Source organism: Pithys albifrons, chromosome 3 (assembly GCF_047495875.1).
Source record: "Pithys albifrons albifrons isolate INPA30051 chromosome 3, PitAlb_v1, whole genome shotgun sequence".
Lineage (NCBI taxonomy): Eukaryota > Metazoa > Chordata > Aves > Passeriformes > Thamnophilidae > Pithys > Pithys albifrons.
In genome coordinates this window covers 71168058-71184974 of record NC_092460.1, presented here as the reverse complement: position 1 = coordinate 71184974, position 16917 = coordinate 71168058, and positions in this window count along the sequence as shown.

Genomic DNA, 16917 nt, shown 5'->3' with positions numbered 1-16917 from the left:
GTTTGTCCAGGTATAACTGAAAAGGCTTTCTGAGGAGATGACCTTGGACTCATTCACCAGATCTCCTGGAAGGGGGAATGGCCCTGACAGTGATGTAAGCCTGCCATGTCACACTAGCAGGAGTACACTCTGTAACACAGCTTTGGTGCTTTGTTACTCATAAACAGTCTTCTGGTTATCAATGTTTCAATTTCAATTATATTTCTGGATTAAACAGACATCATGATATTGTCATCTCCTCTCGCCAAATACCCTACTAGATCCTAAAAAGCAACAGATCTTCTGAATAATGACTAGTATTCACAACAATTTTCATGCCAAATGAAGAATTAAGGGATGTGTGTCAAGCCCCAAATTAATGAATGCTTTATTTGCAAAGGGAATCTCATATTATTTATGCACATATTAATTATGCTATATTAATTACAGTCAAATTAATTATATGGTAATAAACTGGATCAAGTAGAGTTCTTAAAGCATGCAGAAGACAATCCTGCACTGTGAAAGCATTACCTCTCTTACTGTTGCTTATCCAGGTCTATTTATTTTTAAAGAAAAACATGAATGTTTTATTCACAGTAGTTTTACCCATGTCTTTCTATGCCAGAACCTGGAGAGTCCATGTGAATTTAAGAAATACATAAGAAATTGCCACTGACCTACTTATAAAACACTGATGCAACTTTTTTCTGAGTGTATTGCAAAACATGCAGAGTTGTTTACTCAACATTATGATAGTGGTTTAATGCAGCATTTATACAGAAAAATATTTGTAAAACATGATGTTCCATAATTAATACTTTTTGAAGTGGAACAAGAAGAATAGTCTGTTGTCATAGAGAAGCAGCTTTTAATTTGAGTAAATTTGATACTGCTGGGGATGAGGACTTTCTATTAGTTACAGTCAGGGAAAATGCAGGCAAATTACACTGCAGCACTTTCTGTTAATACCCTTCAATGTGGACATCTCTCTTCACCATTTTATCATTATGATCCACATTTTCTGTCTATGAAGACTGTCATGTGTAAAAACTGTATAGTTATTGTATGATGTGTAAAATGCCATGAGAGACTACGGTGGGACCACAAAACTCATTTTCACTTTTTTTTTTCAACAGTAAGGAGCAAAGCTTGGATGCTGGTTTTGAATAAACCTCAGGTGTTCATCAGATAGTTTTTCTTGCCAGTTTCCTGACCAGATCTGTAAACTTAAGTGGCATCCTCTCCCTCCCTCTATACACTGCTCTATTTGTTTCTGTAAAGCAGGTGATTTACTTTTGCTGCTTTGTTAGCTTCCTCACAGCTCCCCACTTGCAGAGTCTTCTCTTCCCAATTCCCCAGATGCTTTCTGCCCTTAGCAACATCCTCTCACACAGGCGCACTATCTCTTTCCCCCTTTCTCACACATAAACATGCATGCTCATCTTCTCTTTGCAATTTCTCAGTCTTGCAGGCGCCCTTAGGTGAGAGCTGGTACCAGTATTAGCATTAGCTGCAGGACACACTCTGCCTTTCTGACCAGAACTTGGATGGGATTTAAATACAGCACTTGTCAAAGATCCAGCAGAGACTGACAAACTGACTAAACTCCATACCCAAGCATGACAGCACCAGCCCTGTTAAAAAGCCAAGCATGAAAGACATCCCTCTCAAGCATGCATCAGCTGAGGAGACATCACCAATTTTAGCTACAGTTATGAATGTTTCACACCAATTTGATATTTCTCCATTTGTAATTGCAAAATTTATTTTCTGTTGGAGAATAGAGCTGTGAAACAAAGGCTACAGCTATTTAAGGAACACACCTTAAGTCTCTTAAAGTTTCATGTCTTCCTGGGTCTTTATACCATCTTCACTTGATTATACTTCATGTCTTGCACCTGAGATTGCAGCTTTGGCAAGTGGACTGGTGCAGTCTGCAGTGGAGAAGCAGCACCAGGAGTGGTGGAAGTTATAAGGCTGTTGTACTGCTTTATTCTTCTGAGTGAAGAGAAATTGAAGCAATTATATTAATGAGAGGTAGAGATTAAGGTATTTTTCAGAAGTTTTCCCAACGATTCTTGTTTGATTCAAGGGCAAGGGAGAAAGGCTGAAAGTGCAGGCTGTGCTCTCTTTCCCCACATTTGAAGTTAGAATCTTCCAAATTGCAAAGTCCCCACATTAACCTTCCTTTCTAAAGTCTTGTTCTTTATTCTAGCTTTATTTTCTCCCTCCAAGAGAGTGCACATCCCTCTGAGGTAAGACAGAAGTGATAGACTGCCCTGATGACAGCCTCCGCACGTTATGATGCCTAAAAATGTCTTTTCACAGAAAATGTCAGCTAGGATTGCTGGCATTGTATTTGGCATGTGGAACCATATGAAGTAAGAAGAGGATAGTTCATGATCACGATTTAATTATCTCAGTTGTCAGTCCAGACCACAATAACAATTAGGAAAGATTAAATTACCTTGACCTAACTGCGCTCTGTGTTTTGATCATTTTGCCATCTGAAGTATTATCCCCTATTAAAAATGGGTCAGCATATCTATCACAAATATTTATGATAACAAAGCTGGCATAAAAAGAATTTATGTTTTACTCTTGTAATAATAATAATTAAAAAAATCTATGCATCCCTCACTACAGCCAGACACTGGCTGGAGTATGCGTCCCTAAAAGAAGGTGGGTGTAATCTTTTTCTCCTTCTACCACTTGACATAAAAGGGTAATTCCATCTGCAAGTACCAAAGTGGAGAGAAAATTTCTGATAGTAGAAGACCATCTAGTGTAGAAAGCAAAGGTAAAACAACATCCAGTATCTGAAAATCAAATCAGAACAAATCCATATTTGACAGCGGAATTTTTAATAACTGCAAGAGGCTCAAGGAGTTCTCCAGGTTTTATTTTCATTGAAAGCAGATATCATTTTAGAGAACACAGGTTTAAGTTTGACACAAACACTAGGGGATGACATTTACACCTTTCTGTAGTGGTTGGATTCAGTGACAAGCTTACAGGCAGCTTTGGATCAGGGACCATCTCCAGATCCTTTTCCCAGACTCTGACCCCATCCCCAGACTCTGCTCACTCATAAAACCCCAGCAAACACTGTAGTACTACTGGGGTCTCCTTTTCTTTCCATGTGTTCAAGCTGCCATATCAATAAATTTCCCAAATCCAACAATGATTGTTTCAAAAAAATCCTGTCTGCCTGGTGTGTCATGAGTGGGACTGCAGTAGAGAAGTCATGCATCCATTTAGTTTTCAGTTGAGCAAAGCCAGATTTTGACTCTTGCCTTATAGAGAGAGGGAAAAATAGTCTAAAACAAGCTTGTGACCTCAAAGGTACAAATTTTACATCTCCTAGTACAGTTTAATTACTTCTGCAATATCAGGAGAGACAGTATCACAGGATCTCTTACACTGTGTGACAGGTAATAGACTTTTCAAACTCAATCTGTACAGTTTTCATACCCAAAGGTGTATTTATTAGGCAAACTGGAATAGTTTCAATATTTCTATCAGTTATCAAATAATTGAGAGGGCCTTCAAGTGATGTAACATTGTGTAGTAGCATTAAAACATCATCAAGCTGTAATTCCTAAAGGACTTTAGATTTCTACTGCCTAGAGAGAAAAATGTAGAATAAAGGAAAGAATCTGGATGGTGAAGGATGTGTACACTTTGGTGCAGTCACCTGAGTCACATCTGGCTGTCTAGCTGGGAGATCTCTAAAGCCATGTTAGCTCAGCTGCTGCAGTGCTGGGACATGGTGAGTGGCCGTTGGACACAAGGAGACATCTCAGAACAGCACTGCACTCTGGCAGAGCAGTGGCTGGAGATTTCTGAACCCTGGTCACTGCAGAGACTAGACATGGCCAGTGCCAGTCTTGTCAAATCTCCCTGCAGCCAAAGGAAAACCTGACTCGCATTGTCAAGAAAAACACATGGACACTGTACCTCAGCCCACACTCCCTGGCTTAGTGCCACAGATGTCATAAAAGAAACCCCAATTCCAAAGAGCCAGTCTGGGAATGAATTTGATACAAAATTGCAGAGTGTAAATGTTACAGCATTTTGGCATTGCTTTTTAAACCACAAAATTTAAATTTCCATTAATGAATATAGCAAAATCATTACCAAAAATGGTACTAAATAAATTCCATTATTTAATTTTTTTTGAACAAACAAAAGGCAGAGAAAGATTTGGACTCACATGTTCTTAAAAAGCAATCATTTATAGACACATATGTTAGATCCCACTCCTTGTTCCCTTAATAGCAAAAACGCATGTAGGGCTAAAATGACCAGGTTCAAGTACCTGCTTCATCTGATTACAATACGTGCTTTATCCTGGCATATCTCTATTGCTAGTGAGCACCCAGCTCTTGACTTATTTCTAGCAGGACATTCTTTCATCATAAAATGCTTGATTAGTCCTAATCTAAAGTCCTCTCAAAAGTCTGAACACTGGGCAATTCTCATGAACATCACTTGCAGTTTTACTCATTACTTGTTCAAGAACATGTAGGTCTAGAGATTCTATATTTCAAGAAGCTTGTCTATGAAAGACAGACTGTTTATGGGGACAGATAGTGGTCAATACAGTACATAATGACTGATGGAAAAACAACTTTAAAAGCTGAGAATTCCTTGCCATCTTGGTTTTGAGTTCTAACAACAGTGTAATCTTGAGAAATAAATCCAACATCTAAAATAATATCATCTTACATGAAGAGGAGAATTCAGGAGCCAGGCATGCTAAATCACAGGTGTTTCAGTAGCAAAAAGGTACAGAGGTACAGGAGGGGAGGGTTACTGATGACTGAGAAACCAATATTAACTTGAGAAGAAATGAAGCAACTGTGAATAAGAAACTCTTATTAGAAGAGAATATCAAAGATGTCCAATGATTAGTTTGTTTAGAGGAAGATAAAGGTAAGACTTCTAGAGTGCCATGTAAGCCACTGAGGGGAACTCAAAGCACGGTGTGTAGGAGAAACTGACTGTTAGCACACAAGTTCTAGATCCAATAAAAAGAAATACAGTGCTGTAAACACAACACATAGCTGTGGATCAAAGTGATTAAGCATGAAGAAATGCTATGTGTAATGGAGCTCATTAACAATAGGATTTGGTTCAGAGTATAGTCCCAAGTATAATAATTACAATGAGAATAATTATGATTGATTTGCATGAGTATTTACCTCGAAGCTGATAGAATTGCAAGTCTGAGAGAATAGAATCATATTCAAACTCAATAATTCAAGAAAAATATCAGCATTTGAAGATAAAATATTAGCATTTAAGACACGTCTTTTTCTCTCAAAGAAATAATTATTTTTAAAAATGATGTTATTCATAACTTTAGAGTGGAAGCTATTTATAACCTGTGCTTTAGTAGATCTCCACAGTTCAGAACAAAGAAACAAGGAAAAACATAAGATATATAAATGATAAAATTCGAGGATTAATTTTGATCCCCAAAGCATCTTTCAGGAAAGGATATTCAGCTAAAGCAATGCAAATAAAATGCAAGATTTGGCAGGCAAGATACAACTCATACAGCAAGATGAAGCTCAGAAAGTACACAAAACCAGTCAAAGAAGCAATGCAAGTAAATCACATATAGAAAGCTGAATATTATGTGTAGGCTTACTAGACTGCTAAGTGTAAAGAATTAAAGCACAAGGTGAGAGAAGATTGCAATGAAGGTAAATGATTCATTTGGGTGTCAGAAAAGAAAGGCTGGTGGAGAATCTTTACTCTGAAGTTACATGTAATGATGTGAAAGCCCTGTTGCATAAAAGATATTAAAAATGTCAGTGCCGTAACAACTCCAGAAATACATATTCCAATAAACTCATAGTACCAAACGGAATTCATCAGAGACTCTGAAGAAATCCTAAGAATGCAGCACAATTTTAGCCTACCATACTTTATCATTAAAGATATGTAATTCATCATTAAAACAGCCACTCTGCTGGGTAACTGGAAAATAGCCAACACTGTAGCAATCTTTAAAATAGCTCTTAAGAATGACCCTCAGAACTGAAATCTAAAGAATCTTAATTCATTAACGGGGAAAGTAGTTGAGAAAATAATTTAAAATAGTTATAAAACACCTACAGGTGATATGTAGGAGAGAGAGAAAAAATCAGAATGAATAAATAGCAAGTCAGCACAGATTAGCAGAGATAAATTGATATCAGTGAGGATAAATTGTGCTTTTCTAACCTGTTCAAATGTTACAAAGAGTTAGCAAAATATTGACTAAAAAGTCACAAGATACGCATTTTCAGAGACATTTGATAGTATCATTCACAGGAAGCTTTTAAGGACACTTGGTAACCCTGGGGTAGAAGATAAAGTCTTTGTTATGGGTTAAAGAGAGAGAAAAGGATAGGAATGAATGGCAGATGATTGGGATGAAAAGGTGGTAGGAGTGTGATGCCATAGGGACTACCAGAGGATCACTGCTAGGATTAATTCCACTCTTTCTCCATCCCCATCTATTTATTAGTGACCAGGAAGAGAGAGAATACAATGAGATGGCAAAACTGCTGACAACACAAAGCTGTTAAATTAGATAAAACTAAGGTGTCTGTAAATAACTCTTGGGACTGGTTGCAAAGCTAGCAAAAGGAAAGGAAATTATGTTCTGCATAAGCAACTGCAGAGATATGGCCATTAAACAAACTGCTTAAACTGCTTATACTCATTAATGGGGTCCAAACAAATTATGGAACAGCCTTGCTGAATTGCATGTGGGAGACAAGAACTACTACATTTTGTTGCTTATTTACAACTAGAGACACTATTTTAAAACATCAAATAGTACAAAGTATCTCCTGATTGACTATTTAAATAGTATGGATTTCATTTTATCTGAACCCTTCCTACTCTCTGTGTGGGGCTCAATACACACAGTGACATACCACTGCTGAGAAGGGCAGTGTCTGCCTCTCTCCTCATAGTTGAGAAACCTTGGCAAGCAGATGGCTCTGAACGGTGGGGCCACCTAAGCAGTCTGTCATAGCCTCCTTCCCTCACCCAGTCTCAGAGCCAGAGAACTCCTGCTGGGGGAGCTTTTATATCTCTTCATAAAAAACACTGACTACATGCTAAAGATAGCCTCTGCTTACATGGGGCAAGCCAAACTGTGCACAGAGGGAAAAATGAACAGCCTTTCCATATTGCAAGAGATCTTTTACAGATTACAGTGCTAATGGGAGGGAGTTTGCTGGAAGCTCCTGTTGGCCAATTCACTGAAGAATTTCCTTCCTGTTTTCTGACCCCAAATGGCTTCAGAAAACATGAAAGGCAGAAAAAAAAGAGGAGGAAAATGCCAGGGGTGAACTGAAAACGTTATGCTGGGTCCAAGCCTCTTTTTTATTTCATACTGATGTAAATGTGGAGTAGCTACATGAAGTCCAGCAGAGACCCCTCAGCAATAGGGCTGTGAGAGAGAGCAGCATGTGGATGGACCAGCACTTGGGTACTGAGCTGTAACTGCCAGTACCCAGCCCCACAGTATGGATACTGCTGACAACTCCATCACTTTTGCTCAGTCCTGTTCAATCCTGAGCAGAAAAAGGATACAGCTGACAGGCACAGACTGATTTCCCAGGACTATGAGAAGACTCTGTATTCTTGCCTTATTGTCCTACTATAGCTGTGCTTTAATGAATGGAATAAAGGTAAATATTTGCTCACCCCTTCTGTGAAATTATACATCCTTGGAAAGGAGGGTTCACTTCTTGACCTGTTCAGGTGACTGGAATATTCCTTAGGAGAAGGTAATAACTCAATAAGAACAACATTAGCGCAGAGCAGCAAACCTCCTATGAAAGCTTGGAGGAAGGGAGGAGAATAAAGGGCACATGACACAGAAATGGTACACGGCTACCCTGTCTCCCATTTCCTGCTTGTACAAATCTCCTTTTCTCTGCATTTGTCACAGTTTAAAGTATCTTTTGAACACAGGTGAGCAGAAATGCATATTATCTGCATTCAATACCTTTTACCTTGCTACTAATTCCTTCCCAACTCTGCTGCAAATTCTCACCAGGTATATTTTGGAGTGCCTTTAGCTGTTTTCACAGCTATTTAGCACTGGAAAGCTTATGGTCATCCTATGGTCTATCAGTTTGTTCATCCCTCCTTTCCTCCAGTTCATGAACCTCTTTCCTACAGCAAAAGTTCTGGTGATTAATCTTCAAGGACATGATTTTGCACTTTGGATTATTAAATTTCATGCTGTTTCTGTTCTGCTGTTCCACAAGGTCATCTAATTTCTCCTGCATAATAATCAAGTCTTCCTCTGGTCTGTATTAGCTGTACTTACCAGCTTTGTGTCATCTGCAGATCTTGTAAGTCTACATCTAGCTCTTGCACCAAGGTCACAAAGGAAAACAATGAACTAGCCCAAGGCTGCCTCAAAAGAAACATAACTATTGCTCTGTATTCTGTTATCCAGCAGCTTCCGCCGTTCTACAAGGTCAGAATTAATCCCCTGTCATCTCTTACTCAAATATTAGTTCCTGTGAAGCACACCCAGCCTCAACACTTTCCTTAAGCCTAGGTAGATTCATCCATTTTATTTGCTTTTTTCACCCATATTTATTCCCTAAAATCTTATCTGGGTTTCATAAAGGACAAAATCCTACTGAGCTGTGATTATCTCCTTCCACTACTCCTTCCCCCTCTCCCCCCTCCCCTTTTGTTCATGCCATGAAGCAGCATATTTAGCTCTAGAAATGGTGCAAGCAGAGGGCAAGCTCTGCCAACATCTCCTGGGGAAAATAGTTGCTACTAAGCAGGTGTAAGTGTCAGGACAGATGGAAGTAATGTTTGCCTCATCACCCAGTCCTATTTTTGTGTTGTTTCTTTTAAACTAAAACTTTAATATGTTTAACAAACATGCAGGTTCAATATTATTTGGGGCATTTCTTTCAAAGACCCTGAGAGGCTCTAAGTGAAGGTAAAGAGTATTCAGGAAAATCTCCCTGTACTAGCAAGGACTCCATATAGATCCTTGCAGCTTTTCCAAAACGAACAAGTGTTGGGGCATAGAGGGAAGTGTTCTTGGAAAAGGCAGAGCTGAAGGCCCAGCCACGATGAAAGCAGGGTAAAACTGCAGCCTGAGGATGGACTCAGAAAACAGAAAGGGAAGAGAAGACAGGACTGCTGAGCAATGCCAACAGATATGCTCATCCACCAGGTCCCTCAATCATCAGCTCCTCAGCTGGAGGTGGGAGTTGACTGGGTTGCCCTTCAGACACACTTGCAGGGGTCTGACAGCTCAGGACTTTAGAGGTTGTTTTATCTATCTATATCATCTATATCTATATATTTTAATTTATATATATATATATGTATACATATAACAGCTGCCTTAGTTTGTGCACATCAGGGCAGCATCAGCTCTCCAGGCCCCTCACTGCCCCAATGTATGTATCAGCCTGGCAGCCAGCAAGCAATTCTCACCTCACCCAGCATGGCAGTGGAGGAGAAGATGTAGTCAGGATTAGTGCCAGTAAATTATTTTAAGCGTTTGCCCTGCTTGTGGCAGATTGCTCAGGTTTCCCCTCTCAATATGTTCAGATGCTGCCATAAAATGTCTGTTTGCTCAAGGCCATCTGCCTAACTCACAGTTTGGGGGTGGGGAAGTGTCATTTGCTGCTTACCCAGGCTGGAACCGAGTTTCCAACATTTGCAAGTGGGAGGTGAAGCCAGCCTTACTTCAGGTTTTTGCTAAAGATTGTTCAAAATTGGATGAAGCTGCTCAAGCTGCTGGCTGGAAGGGCTGCATGAGAGACGGGTTTACTTTTCTGCAGCCATAGCAATGCAACCCAGCAGTGCCTGCTTCACAGCTGGCTCCCACCTGCCAAACCACAGCAGCAGAAGCAGAGCTGCTTCACACCTGACCGCAGCATACTGTGTAAATGTGCTCTGCATTTGCTTTTCCCTCAGGAAAGGATGACTTCAATCACCCTGCCATTCTCATTCACATCCCAGTTCTATCTTCATCTCCAGTCCTGGAAAGGGAATTCATTTACTGTTAGGCCATACTTGGGTTAACCTTTCACTTCTATCTGTCAGTCAGCAGCTCCCACACTCCTTGCCTTCTGGTTCTCTTTTTATTTCAGAAGATATAGTATCTCCTGCTATTTATTTTAGTTTTCTTCATAAGGTGCAGCTCAGTAAACCTTTTGAATGTTTTCGATTTCTCTACATTTTCTGACCTTTGAGACCTAACTCTCCCAACCATCAGTTCCTTTTCCATTAGAGGCAGGTTTCCGCCTTTAAACACTTTCTGTGGGTTCTTATTTTTGCCAGATGGGTCAACTTTCCTTTCCTACCATTTTCCCTTTGTGCCTGCAATACACAAGAAAACTCTCAAATAATACACAGTTCTGACTTAAATTAACTCCAAGCCTTCACATTAAAAATTTTGAGCTCCTAACTCCAGAGCCTTTTTTCACACACACACACAAAATTGCCATTCTGAATCCAAAACCTTAGTAAGGACCTGTTTCAACTGATTTATAATTACCTGATCAAAGATGATTTTTGACTTCTAGTTCCTTTGTAACTCTATAGGATTCTGAGTTTAAAGCAGGATCGTCTCTGTTTGATACAATGACCTTGCAGCAGTGCAGGCAGACCTTCTCATCCAAAAGTACCAGGACTTTTCAATTGCTAGTAGCATAACTTCCCAGACTATATGTACAAGTTAAATACTCCTACCATCAGATAATTCTTCCATCTTACAGAGATCTTCACCCATATCCATAGCGGAGCCTGGGGAGATCCACAACAGATGGCTCTGACAGAAACATATTTTCTTCTCTGCGCCTTCTGTTCACCACAAAGCTTCTGTTCCTGTACCTATTCCCACCAAAAAGCCCTGCACAACTTAGTAACACCTCTTCTTGACCTTCATGATTATACAGTTTCCCCATTAAAAAAATTAAAAGGCCTAAAAAGCAGAGAAGCTGTGATAGCTATTCCAGCAGCACTCATATTTTACTTTAATTCTTGGAATGTTTGCTTTTTTATGAAGGCCACAGCTAACAGCAAGAAATTGCATGAGACTATCAGCTTGCATTAAAGCAAAAATAAAAATAAAAAAATAAAAGTGTTTGTCACTTATATGTGGAGCTAAAAGCTTTGAAAATATGACTCAGAAGTACCTAAACACTCAGAAGTGAAAAAGGAAATCAGGGGATACCTGAAATTATGGGGTTTTAAAGGCCAGTGGAAGAACTGTCAAGAGGTTTGGAGTCTTAGCCATGGTTTTTGAGTATTGAAACTGATGGAAATACCATGCTAAGTGGAGGGAGAGACAACTGAAGACAGCTCAATGCCTGTGTGTGCTATGTAAGAGGAAAGGGGAACTTGCACAGAGAACTGACCTGTAAAATCACAATCCTTGTATTAAAATTACAAATAACCTTCTCTCATTGCCACCAGGAATCATGAGATGAAGCAGATTTCATGACCTGAAAGTCTTCTCAAGCAGCCAGTAAAGTAGTATATAGTTTCATATGTAATAGACTTTGAAATATTTTATTACAGGTACAGTGATGTAGAAAATGGTTTAATCAACTACTGTGTGCTCCTCATCTAGGAAATGTTTACTTGACTGTTAAGATATGTCAAACAAGCAACATGGATCATGTCATCCTAATAGTGAAAATACTGGAATAGTCCAATCTATGAAGCAATTATATAGGAAAAGAAAAAACATTTCTTCCCTTGATCTTGAAGCTCTCTGTGATACACTGTACTTGGAGCCAAGTAAAGACAATAGAGAATTTGCAGTGTTCATTTTTGTATGTATTAAATATCAAACAAAATCAATTGGAAAAAGACGTTAGCATACAGTAGGTGTTACAAGAGAAGTGTGTGAACTTCTGACAATTAAATTAATTACACAGTTAGATCTTTAAAACCTTGGCAACTAAGGAGCTCATCCAAACACATAGCAGTAACAGTCTTCCTTTAATTTCTGACCTAAAACATACATTCTCTCCTTTGATCCTGCTTTTTATTGCTTTTCCCATCCTTGGATGTTAATAATACACTTGTATAATTTTTTCAGTTGGATGTAGAGACCGTGTGGATGTCATCTTATCTTACTGTTCACAAGGTTATTGTAAATAAAACAACAGAGAACATTAATAAGGAGCAGAATAACATGTAATGCCATTTTGAAGAATTCATACCACTGTTATTCATCTTCTGTGACCATTTAATAGAGGAAGTGTCTGAGGGGACAGATGGGAATTGAAAGCAATGCACTTGGAAGAAAATGGAGATTACAACTATCCCTCCAATAATTTGAATCTGATTCTCAAGCTTCTTCAAAAATAAATGCAGAGCTCAAGGTCAGAAAATACATTACTTAGAATCAACCATTAGGATGCAGAACAGCACCATAGCAGATTCTGCTGTCTGCAGATATCCTACATTTTTCGTCATCAGCAGTGGAGTATCCAAGTTACTGCAAGAGTCTTGGAATACTAGGATCAAGTAGTTTATTGATTGCAAATACAAGTAGCTATGCAATGGTAACAAAACTGCAGATACCCAGATGGAGCCCAAAGTCACAGAGTCAATGAACTCAACAAACTTTGATAGGGATTGTCCATAAACTAAGGGAATGCTATCTGTGTGTGTGTATATATGTGTGTATATATATATATATATATATATTTTATCATCAGTTAAATGCCTCCCTGACACCTGATCCCACCAGATCTCAGAAGCTCAGCAGGGTTAGCCCCAGGTAGTACTTGGATGCGAGACCTCCTGGGAATACCGGGGGCTGTAGGTTCTAGTCCTGAGGACTTCACTGTCACTGTCCAAGCTCGCTCGGCCATGGCAGATGAACCTGAGGAGTTAAAGGGTGGGGCCAGTTCTGCGCATGCTGTGCCTCACCTAAAAAGTCCACTGCGCAGGCTCAAAGGACACACCCACGTGGGGAGAGCCCTTCCCAAATCTTCATTCACAAAGCCTGACCATGATGGCGATGAGATTTTATGTATAGATATAGATATAGATGATACAGATGATATATAGATATAGGTATAGATATATATATACATATGCACATATGCATACATATAAATATATATATATACATTTGTCTAAAAGGACTGGAAGGGTGATTATGGTTAGCTATGATGTAGTGGAAAGTGTGGGACCTGGCATGAGCAAAATGGCATGGAATAAGGGCCAGACACAGTTCTGCTTTTGGCTGGGATAGAGTTAATGTTCTTTTCAGTAGCTGGTACAGTGCCATTCTTTGGATTTAGTATGAGAATAACATAGATAACTCACTGATGTTTTAGATGTCGCAGAGTAGTGCTTAGCCCAAGTCAAAGACTTTTCTGTTTTCCATGCTCTGCCAGTGAGGACTTGCACAAGAAGTTGTGAGGAAGCTTGGACAAGACAGACGACCCAAACTGGCCAAAGGGATATTGCATAATATAGAAAATCATGCCAGTATGTAAACTGGAGGGATATGGCCAGGAGCTGCCAATCAGTGCTTGGGGATGGGATGGGCATTGGTCAATGGGTGGTGAGAAATTGGATTGTCCATCACTTGTTTTTCTCGGGTTTTATTTATCTCTCTCTCTCTCCCCCTCTTCCCCATCCCTGTCCCCCTTTTCATTACTAATATTATTATTGGGGTTATTATTTTATTTTACTTTATTTCAATTATAAAACTGTTCTTATCTCGACCCACAAGTTTCAACTTTGTCCAGTTCTCCTCCCTGTTCCACCGGGGTGATGGGGTGGGGAGCTGTATGGCACCTAGTTGTTGTCTGGAGTTAAACCACAATACTAGGTCACATGTGCCACTGTTGATGGATTCTTCCACTCTTTGTTAAGGCACATCTGTAAGGGCTGGCCAACAATACAGTGGGGAAATGTTTCCATGACAATAAGCATCATTTCTTTCTCTCCCCTCCTACTTCTTTCTACCTCCTCCTGGCTTGTGTTCATGACTGTTCTGCAAAAAATCAGCAGCTCACTGAAGATCTTTTTGGATACCAACTTATGAGGAATGGTAACTCTATTCTCCAGGTGGCATGATGTGGGGGAGGTAGGCAACCATAGAGATTGTCTGGTCCTCTTCGAGCAGGTAGCCAAGGTGAAGCCACTGGAATGACTGAGCTCAGAAAAGTGGGGAGTGAACCTCTTGCTCTCCAACTCATAATCATCCCATATTTCAGTATCATTCAGAATATAATTTTTGAACAGCTTACTACATAGCATTGCTTACTTCAGAATCATTATTGCAGTCTGGTTTTCGGAGATGGACTTGCCTTCTTTTGGATTGCTCAGTACATTTCTGTCTTGTACTGGTCTGTCTTCTGTGGTTTTGACCAGCAGTAGTCTCTTTCTTACAGCTCTGCAGAAGCAGATGGGAGATCTAAAGTTTCAGCTGCCCTCAAACTGTATCTCCTGTGGGAGAGGAATAGGCTGGGATAGAATTTGCATTCCCACTGCTGTTGCTAGTACAAAGCTAGCAGCAGCTTCCTGAATAGAGGATCTCCCCTAGCAGTGAGATACCCTGACACTGAATGCAGAAATGCAGATAGGCAGCAGAAGTGGCTTTTCTAGACCTGTTTCTGCCTTTTAACAAGATGTAGCATGTTGACCAGATGCATAAAGAAAAGGCAATGTCAGGGATGCATTTTGCTGAGTGTAAATCTCTTCCTGCATGTTCTGGACCAACTGAGCTGACTTTGCCCTCTCCTCCCTCCTTTCTGTGTCACTGACTCCCAGCCCGGGTCCAGTCACTCTGCCATTGGCTGTGCTGGAGGTATAGAAAGACAGCATCAATACCGGGAGACTGAAACACAGCATCTCAAATAAAATCCAAACAGGAGGGAGAGCATGGGTTGGGAGACAGATTATGTCCTGTGTCCCTAGCAAGGAGAAGAAGGCAAACCCAATATGGGTTATTTAAAGAAACTGGAGAAAAACTCCTCTAAGGATTAAACAGATCAACCAAGTGGGATGCCAGGACTCTCTGCTCTTGCTTGACCCAGAATACTTTTCTGCCCTGTTTCAGCCTTCCATCATGCCCTGGGCAATAGCTGCCTTTAGACTTAGGGTTTTTAAACAGGGAAAGAGAGAGGTGGCCAAATTTGATGCCAACCACATCACTTCTTTCAATGCTGCTGGACACAATCAGGTGTCTTGACTGTAGTGGCCTGCTGACCCACCAAAGTGCAGGAGAATGTCTAGATTAGTAGAGTAGACACAGTTTGAAGTCCAGAGAAATGTTAATGTCCTATAAAAAGATCCAAAAATGTGAGGTCTTGAGGATCCCAAGCTGTTTCAAGAGCATTTAAATTGTTTTCTGGTACTAGTTCAAGGTTTTTCTCTGTAATCCAGGACACAATTCCTGCACTCAGGTGGGATGCAGCTGAGCTCCAGCTCTTTTGTGTGTCTCTGACTCCAGCTGACATGCAGCAACTTCTCTGAATGTGAAGGATTATTATTATTATTTGTCCTCTTCTTATTTATATTTTTCTTCTTCTTTGTCATATTTGCTCACCTTCTGAGTGTGATTTAAACTTTCAGCCTTGATCCCTTGGTACTTCATCAGGCTATCTCTATCAATCATGACTCTTTCCAAATATGGCCCATTCAGAGAGCTCTAGAAAGGAGCCAAACCAGAACAGGAAAATAAAGGGCGGGGGGGGGGGGGAAGGCGCCGCAGGAGGTACTGAGCAGAACAGCAGCAGATCATAAGACCAAAGAAAAAAATTCTGAGTTGGGTTTGCCTAACTTACACATCTCTTCAACTTTACTAAATAGTTCATGCTGTAAGAAAACAAAAATCAAGTAATTCTCCTAGAAACTAGTGGGTGTTCAGAGCAGAGTCCTACTGTCATTCTATGTAACAGTTACACTGAGGAAAACTGTTATTGAAATAAATATGGGGCCATATCTTGTTGGTCTTATTTATTCCAGCAATCTCATGAGAGTTGGTGGTTCATGGAATAAATGAGAAGGATTTAGCTTGAGGTGACAGTAGGTAAGCCCTCAAGCAATGGGAGAATGGAAGTGAGACTGCCCAAGATTAGAAATCTAATGGTCTCCCTAGGTTCATCTAAATAGGGAACACTGAAACTGGTTGGTGTTCAGCCTACTGTACAGCAGTCCATCATTAAAAATAGAAGAGACAGAGAAGAAAAATGAGGAAAAAAAATAAGATTTCCCTGCAGATAGGTTTCTAAAAGGTACATTTCTCTAAAAAAAAGGCTGCAATGATTTCATTAGCATATTTAATCAATGCTTTTTAAAGATCTTTTCGTTTCTTTGAAATTTCAAAGCATAAGGAATTTATTAGTAAAATGACATTTATATTGAATTTGAATATATTATAGCTTTGATGATAACCTTTATACAACAAGATTTTTTTTAATATAATCTTATTTAAAATGAATAGATATACATTCTGTGCAGCCAAATGTTTTATTTCCTACAAGTACTGCTACCATTTTTATTGCTTGTAAAAAATCTTTATAACTATGCAGACACAGTATGGCCACCTTTGTTAATCTTTTCATAAACAAGCAGTCTTGTTTCATGTAAATTTGTTAAAGAAAATTTGGTCTTGTGGTATGAGTGTTTGAAGGAAGAGATGGAATCTCACAAAGACTTGAATTCACTGGTCCACACCAATACTTTTAAAATACATGTGAAAATCTATAGAAGACCTGTGATTTTCCTGTAATCAATTCACCACATTACAAGTATAATGTCTAGGGATGTTGTTCTATAAAAGACATGGGAACAAGTTTTAGATACCCTATGGTACCTTTACATGGAACAACTGAGCCACCTTGTAGCCGGTCGGGTTCGTTTCAAGAGTGTGTAGTGTAAATCATACTTTTTCCTTTT